The sequence below is a fragment of the Cydia pomonella genome, chromosome 20, assembly GCF_033807575.1.
Source record: "Cydia pomonella isolate Wapato2018A chromosome 20, ilCydPomo1, whole genome shotgun sequence".
NCBI classification, from domain to species: Eukaryota; Metazoa; Arthropoda; class Insecta; order Lepidoptera; family Tortricidae; genus Cydia; species Cydia pomonella.
The window spans coordinates 16,432,184-16,440,316 of record NC_084722.1 but is presented as its reverse complement, the minus strand read 5'-3'; positions in this window follow the sequence as shown (position 1 = coordinate 16,440,316).

Sequence of the window (8,133 nt, the reverse complement as noted above, 5' to 3'; positions counted from 1 at the left end):
CGTGTAAGGTATCTATGGATAGGTCTTCAAAAATGATAGTTAGGTTCCTAATATCATTTTTTTCTAAACTGAATAGTTTGCGCGAGAGACACTTCCAAAGTGGTAAAATGTGTGTCCAAAGTGGTAAAATGTTGAACAAGATCTAGTAAGAAGATTTTTTTTTAATACGTCTTAAATTGTATGGAACCCTTCATGCGCGAGTCCGACTCGCACTTGGCCGCTTTATTTATCCTATTTTTTTTTTGTAATCGTGTATGCTGTGATATTTTGTAAATAAAGTGATTATACTAACTTTTTGTACCATTTATCATATTTCTAAAATGCCACGCTCACGCCAACATGCTAATGTTTGCAGGCCCTAACCTATGCTTTGTGTATCTTTAGGTATTGAAATAAAAGTAAATTTATTGGTTAACCAACCAAATGCAAAACCGCCTGGATCTGTCACTGAACGACCTGACTTTAACCTACATTATTTAATCATGTAATATTTTCATCTGCCCTCAACTGGTTTGAGGAGACATTTGCTTGCTGCTTAGTTTTGGCACGACTCGCACCTTCAAGGGTTCTTGGCATATAAAGGATTAAATATAAATCTTTTATTTATCTCTTCGTTCCGGTTGCATGACAAATTCACAATAGCTGTTCCAAAGTAGCGCTCATCTGTCAAAATTATTTTCTTTTTAACGCCAAACTTGTGATCTCGGTCACAAGTGCAAGCGAGGCAATATATACCTTACAGACTAAGGGCGAATCCCGGAAAATGGTCGACGATTTCGAGAGCTACGAAACCTGTCTAAATGTCTGCTTTTCTACCCTTAAGAGGAATTCCTAGTTGCGATTTTTCCATACAAACGCTCTCGACTGATTCCTCCCTGGATTTTTAACCTAGAGCAGTGATTTTTTCAAATAAGATCAATATCATCAATATCTGTGCCGCTATGTTTTGCTTTTTTGGATTATTTTATTTTGAAGAAAGATACAGCGCCTCGAAAATCGCAAAAACGGCTAAATTGAATTGGCTGTAAAAAAAGGCACAGTATACAAATATGACAAAAAATATCCAAAAAATCAAAACATAGCGGCATAGATTATTTCTTCCTCTTGCAATTTCCAAAATTTCATAATGATTAGTTGCGTTTTGGAGGAGGAAACAGTCGAGAGCGAAACCTCGATTTTTGAGTTTTTTGCGAGTGAATTTCGGTCCGAGCTGCAGTTGTCCTTATCGCACGAATTGGAGGCGGAGACAGTTTCTAAATATACGTACACAGAAGGAATAGTGATGGGCATAACATCCTTATTAGGGATTGCAGAACCGGTACTGTTTTAAAGAACCGGGATTTCTCGGTACTTTCGGAACTGGTCTAATTATTTCATTATTTTAAATAAAACGACAGCATTTTGCGATTTGACCACCTTTCGTATTATAATTTAATAATCACATTTTCTTTTATTACGTAGTAGGCATTTTTTTAGAAATATAGTATTTTACATTGCTTACACTTGTGCGTCACAAGTAAAAGATAACTACTTTGATGTTTGCCACTAGATAGCAAATTTAATAAAATTACATTGACGAGGGGATTTATATATAAGTATCGCAGTCGTATTGTATAATCCGCCGTATTACATTACGGCTAGCCGATATCAAAATAAGGGCCATTTTGAAATGCGGCGGTTCAACGATTAAGGTATGTTGGGTAAATACCGGATGCGGGTGAAGAACGTAGGACATTCATTTCCCCCTAATTTGGCTTTATTTTTTAATGTTGGCAACATTGTGTAAGACGCCATTTCATTGCGCCTCGGCTGTCAGTGTCCCCGCGTCGCTCAGGGAGTCGGGCTTGTGCTATGTGCAATCACAGAGAGCAAGGTAAATTTCGCGAATTCTTCCTTCTATCCGATCTTCGCTCTGTAATTTATTTTGCGTATTGTGATGAAACTGTGTTTGTTTTTGTAATTGTGTTAACAGACCTAGCACTGCTGTAGACCGATCCGATATCCGATCTTGACCCTTCCAGGTAAAGATCGGACCAGAAACAATCAGATCTTTACCTATTTAAAAAACAGCTGTGATTATCAAACTTTAAATTTTCTTCAATTTACCTACTGACCTTAATTATCACATTTATTGTTTTCTTGATCACACTTTCGGACCATTATTTTTATCCAGTACCACTACCAGCGCGACGGTTACTGACAATGTAATTTTTTTAATTTCCGCAACCCAAAGGTTGCCTTTTAGCGATAAGACCGCATGTTGTTTACCTGTGCTTATGTGTATGTTTTATTTGTACTGTTTTCTTTTATTGAGGTGTGCAATAAAGAGTATTTATATTGTATAGGGATGATGATACATGTTGAAAATAACAAAAACGAGTAAATTAGATAGCAAATGAGCAATTTTTTGCAATAAAGTACCTACACATACGGATGCATATGTAGATGTGCACGCATACATACATTGCTAGTTTCGGATACAAAATAAAGATAGGGCTTCGAAATTAGTTTCCTTAAAATGCTTCAAGAGGGCTCTCTTTTCCTATATATTTACTTTACTCTTTACATACGATCCTTACATTTTATAAAAAAAAAGATTGTATATAAACTATATATATATATATATATATATATATATATATATATATATATATATATATATACATAATTGCAAAATTAAACCAACAAAATCGCAATTTTAATTATTTTCCATACTTCAAGATGGGCTCTCAGTGACCTTGACCTTTTTAAAGAACTACTTAGTCTTTTTGATTTCTAAGTTTGATTCTTATTTTTTTGGCGACCTTCATTAAAAATGACTGGGCACGATTATTTTTTATTTTGATTTTTGTCCCTCCTACTTAAGTACTTAATATCTTCCAGTACATTCCATTCAATAAACAATACATTTACACTTTCCCTAAACCTGTACAGTTCATGAAATCTTAAATTGTCAAAACTACGCAACGTATCTATTATTTTAGTGGTTTTTTTTTATTTATTACTTCGGGTAAACCTTACAATAAGAGGTTTCTTAGGACATTGTTTACTTATCAAATTGCCTTATGACATAGGTATAAAAGTTTGAGAGCCACAGTTTTACCAATTTTTGTATCCGGGTTAAGATCGGATACAAAAGGGTAGACACCGGACCTATTTCTTTGTGATACCTTATTCTCTTTCCATTAGAAGCAACTTTTTTTCACCATCCAATGTTCTCCCTTGATGGCAAAACACTCGTTACCCTAAAAAAAAGTATGTCTCATCTTTACACAGGTACAAAACTAAAACCGTTCTATATTGAAGATTACCAAAATTCAGGCCGAATCTACGGTTATTATTTAACGATTCGCTACGCAAGAATCTGTCACGTGTTGAGATCTCGAAAAAACATTTTTTCACGAGTTCTCTCAATTGGTCCCAAAATTGTCCGGCATTATCCCAACATACTTTACCCAGATTGTCATTGCGATACGTTCTTCAATAAGGCGGCCCAAGTTTAGCCCCATCGTACTACAAGTTAAATAGATTGTAGTTTAACCATAGGTATATTTATACCTACTTACAAAATTTCACAACACACCATGATCACTCCCAACTTACTGATACGGATAGGTACAGTCAAGTGTAAAAATATGGGTGTACACATCTTACTCAAAAATATGTCCCATAGCATCTTATTCCAGTGTAATAAGAGCGTAGTACCATATTTATGAGACGATTCTTTCGATACATATTTTTGCACTTGACTGTACGACGACAACCGAAGCTGAGACATCATTCTTTTTTGCAGTTTTTACCTATATGGTAATTAATATCAATCAATCATTTATTATTTCATCATCATAGGTGTAAAATACATTTAGTACAGGTGATAGGGTGTTTGGTATTAGGGTGTAATAGATACAGTATAATATAAAAATGAAAAACAATATTATGTGGTAACAACAAAAACAACTTGCGTCGGGCAGCGCAGAATAAATTCCGTCCGGCTCGCGGGCGATGTCGACGGAACAGCGAGCGCACGAGTCTCGCGTCTGTGTGCGCGCACTCACACTTAGATAGCTCCGGCTCCCGCCCACCGCAGCGCGACAGAAACATAGCTTCAAAAATTCGAGATTTGAAAAGTTGCTCAGCTAGGAATTGCTCTTAATAAGTCCAGGCGCTTGGCAGCTGCAGGTCACAACGTAAGAACTTAAGCCGCGGACTGGACGCACGCGACCGGCGATAGATCAAGGCCATACGTTGCGCTCGACAGTCGCGGGCTTAAAGCTCACTGATTACCAGCAGAGAATTTGAAATAGAGGATGATAGATCAAAGGCCAAAGGTATGGCAGCATCGCTTTAGTCGATGCCCGGTAAGATGGCGCCACTTTTTGATATTTAACAAAGGACAATGGGCACTTTTGTATGGGGAGTGTCCCATGGATGTATACTGTTGAGACATATGTCGTTTTAAAGCTCTTAATCGTAGTATTTTTTTATTGTATGGCACCAACCTTGGACCACTTGCAGGGACCGAGCTATATAAAAAAAGAAGTTGCGCATATAAGCAGTTATATTTCCTTATACGCGGGATATAAAAAGTTTTAGCGTATTTTATTCGAAAGAATATAAAAAATGCTTTATGTTTTTTGTATCAACACCAATGATAAAGTATTTAAAGGGACACAATGTACAGTTTAAAAAAATCGTCATTCTAAAAATTACTTGATACACAGCGAAATAAGAGTGTATACAAATGCCATGTATATCATGTGAAAAGTATTTTTATAAGCTATTTTTCGTATAATATAACTGGGGTCAAATCGTTGCAGGGACCAAAATAAAACCATTTAATGAGTTAATTAATTGTAGTTAATTACGCCTTAACTTTTCTACTCAACGCCAGATGTCGCTCTAAAGCAAAATTCTACTTGACGTAAAACATTTATACATAGCGGTAATCTCGTCAGTCTTACTCCATCATTTTAAAAAGTATAGACTAGTTTATGGATTTCTAAAGTTATGTCAAGATGACTCTGAATGTAATATTGTCAACAATAATTGTCAAAACACGCAATTTAAAATATTCAACATTGTAATTACAAAATAGTATATTTCTAATACGCTATAATTTTCTCCAATCGAAAGGCACTCCATTCCATTGATCTCAAGAGTATGCTCCTTGATGATCTTCACTATTCATGGGGTAGGTAAGATAAAAGTATTATTTTTTCTCGTATAGCTGCTATATAGCGTTCGACTCCATGGAAAATAAAGGCTCCAAATTATATAAAAAATATAGCATATATACAAAGTGCAATTTAGATAGTATTCCAGAAAAAAATGCGCCAATGTAAATGCTGAAAAGTTTCCTATCGTATTGTCGAACAAATTCATATCTACTTCTGATCTACGCGACCTTAGAAGTTTGGATTGTCCTACCTAATCATTTTACATTTTATTGTTTTCAGAACAAGAATTATTTTACTTCCCACTGTCTATGTAAGGGGACTTAGAGCGGATTCATACTTTACTATACGTGTCGTGTCGAATGATAGTCCCTATGTCAGTTTCTCCAATTCTATTTTGCGTAGGATAAGTTAAAAAAATAATTAAAAATATGTGTTACCGTATTTTTATTCGTGAAATGTTACCTATATTTCTAAGTTAATGATTGTACTATACTTCCAAAAATATGTCTGACAAACATTTTACATGAAAGCCATTTTTCCATGTAAAAATGAACTGTTATTGGGCCCATCTTCTGAATTTATGATAATTTATTCATATTTTAATGTACTCGGGTAATATTGCAGACATTATATCAGCACCAAATAAATGCTGTGAACCAGATATAATAATATATTAAGTGGCGAATAACGTTTCCAAATCGCATTTTCTTTTGACATATTTTTCTTTTTTTTTTGCTCTTTTTTTCACGACCGGTTTGGCCTAGTAAGTCGATGATCCTGGGTTTGAATCCCGGTAAGAGCATTTATTTGTGTGATGAGCACAGATATTTGTTCCTGAGTCATGGATGTTTTCTATGTATTTAAGTATTTGTATATTATATATTATTATGTCGTTGTATGAGTACCCACAAAACAAGCCTTCTCGGCTTGCCGTGGGACTCAGTCAATTTGTGTAAGAATGTCCCTATAATATTTATTTATTGTTATTATTATTGTATGTCCGGTAACAGAACTCCCCAGGAGCACTCGGGTGTGTAAGGTTGCTACTCCCCAACTTATTATAATTGTTATTACTTTCAGCATTTTTAAGTTGTTCATCGGACACTGAGGCCATTGAAGTTTCAAGCTGGCGGCATCAAAATGGAGTACCTAGGTACTGTTTCAAATAAATGGGTGGTAAGTAAGTACATTTGGTGAAGTGGAACTGCTGATGTTGATCAGAAACGGAACTCTTCCACGCGCGTGATTTGTCTTCTTTGTTAAGTTTGTAGCGAGTAAGTTTCAAGTACCAAGGTTTTTAGGAACCTTTGTGTCAAGGTAAAGGTCTGACGATGGGTTCCATGAGGAAGCGAGGGAACACCTCAAATCTTATAGGCATATAGTCATTTTGGATTTTCATCAATACCTTAAGCTTTTTCATTCCCACTAGTGGCATTTAATGAAGTGGAACTACTGATGTTGACCAAAACGGAACTATTGAACGCGCGAGATTTTTCTTCTTTGTTTTTTTTTTATGATATAAGAGGCAAACGAGCAGACGTCACACCTGATGGTAAGCGATTACCGCCGCCCATGGACACCTGCTAAACCATAGGGGTTGTAAGTTTGGTGCTGGCCTTTAAGATTGGAATACGCTGTTTTCTTAAAGTTTTAAATGTCGTATTGGTCCGGAAATACCGCAGGCGACAGATCATTTCATAGTTTAGCTGTATGAGGCAGGTAGTTTCTAGAGAAATGCACAGTTGAGGACTGCCAACCATCTAAGTGGTGAAAATAAAAATGTTGTAGCGTAGAGCGCTGACGAAAAGAGGCGGCAAGGATTAATCCGAGCAATTCGATGGAACACTCGCCGTAATAGATTTGTCCTGATAAGTTTGTAGAAAGTAAGGTTGTTAAGAAACATCTGTGTCTAGATCCAGGTCTGATAGATACCTCAAACCTTATAGAAATACATATAGTTTTTTTTGGATTTACATCAATAACTTTGGGCGTTTTATTAAAAAAAAGCTACATTTAATCAAGTGGAACTGCTGATGTGTTCCAGAACGGAACTTTTCAACGCACACGTTTTGTATTCTTTATTAAGCTTGTAGTGAGTAAGGTTCTTAAGGTGTACTTAATACATCAATGTCCAGTTCTGATGATGGGTTTCATGAAGAATCGAGGGAATTCCTAAAATCTTTTAGGCATACATGTAATAATTTCTGGGATTTTATTTACATATCAAGCATTATTATTAAAAAAGTGTCATTTGACTAAAAGTAACAGCTAATGTTGACCAGAATGGAACTCGCCAACTCGCGCGCGATTTGTTTTATTAGTTAAGTTTGTAGCAAGTAAGTTTTAAGTATTAAGGTTTTTAGGAACATTTGTGTCAAGGTAAAGGTCTGATGATGGGTCCCATGAAGAATCGAGGGAATTTCTTAAATGCTATAGGCATATATGTAGTACTTATTGGATTTTCATCAACATATTATCAACTTTTATTCACAAAAGTGACATTTGATGATGTGGAACTACTGATGTTGACCAGAACGGAACTCCAACGCGTGCAATTTTTCTTCGTTAAGTTTGTACCAAGTAAGGTTCTTAAGAAACATTTTTGTCAAAGTACAGTTCTGATGATGGGTTTCATGAAGAATCGAGGGAATTCCTAAAATCTTATAGGCATACATGTAATAATTTCTGGGATTTTATTTACATATCAAGCATTTTTTATTAAAAAATTGTCATTTGACTAAGTGTAACAGCTGATGTTGACCAGAATGGAACTCGCCAAGTCGCGCGCGATTTGTTTTATTAGTTAAGTTTGTAGCAAGTAAGTTTTAAGTACTAAGGTTTTTAGGAACATTCGTGTCAAGGTAAAGGTCTGATGATGGGTCCCATGAAGAATCGAGAGAATTTCTTAAAAGTTATAGGTATATATATAGTACTTATTGGATTTTCATCAACATAT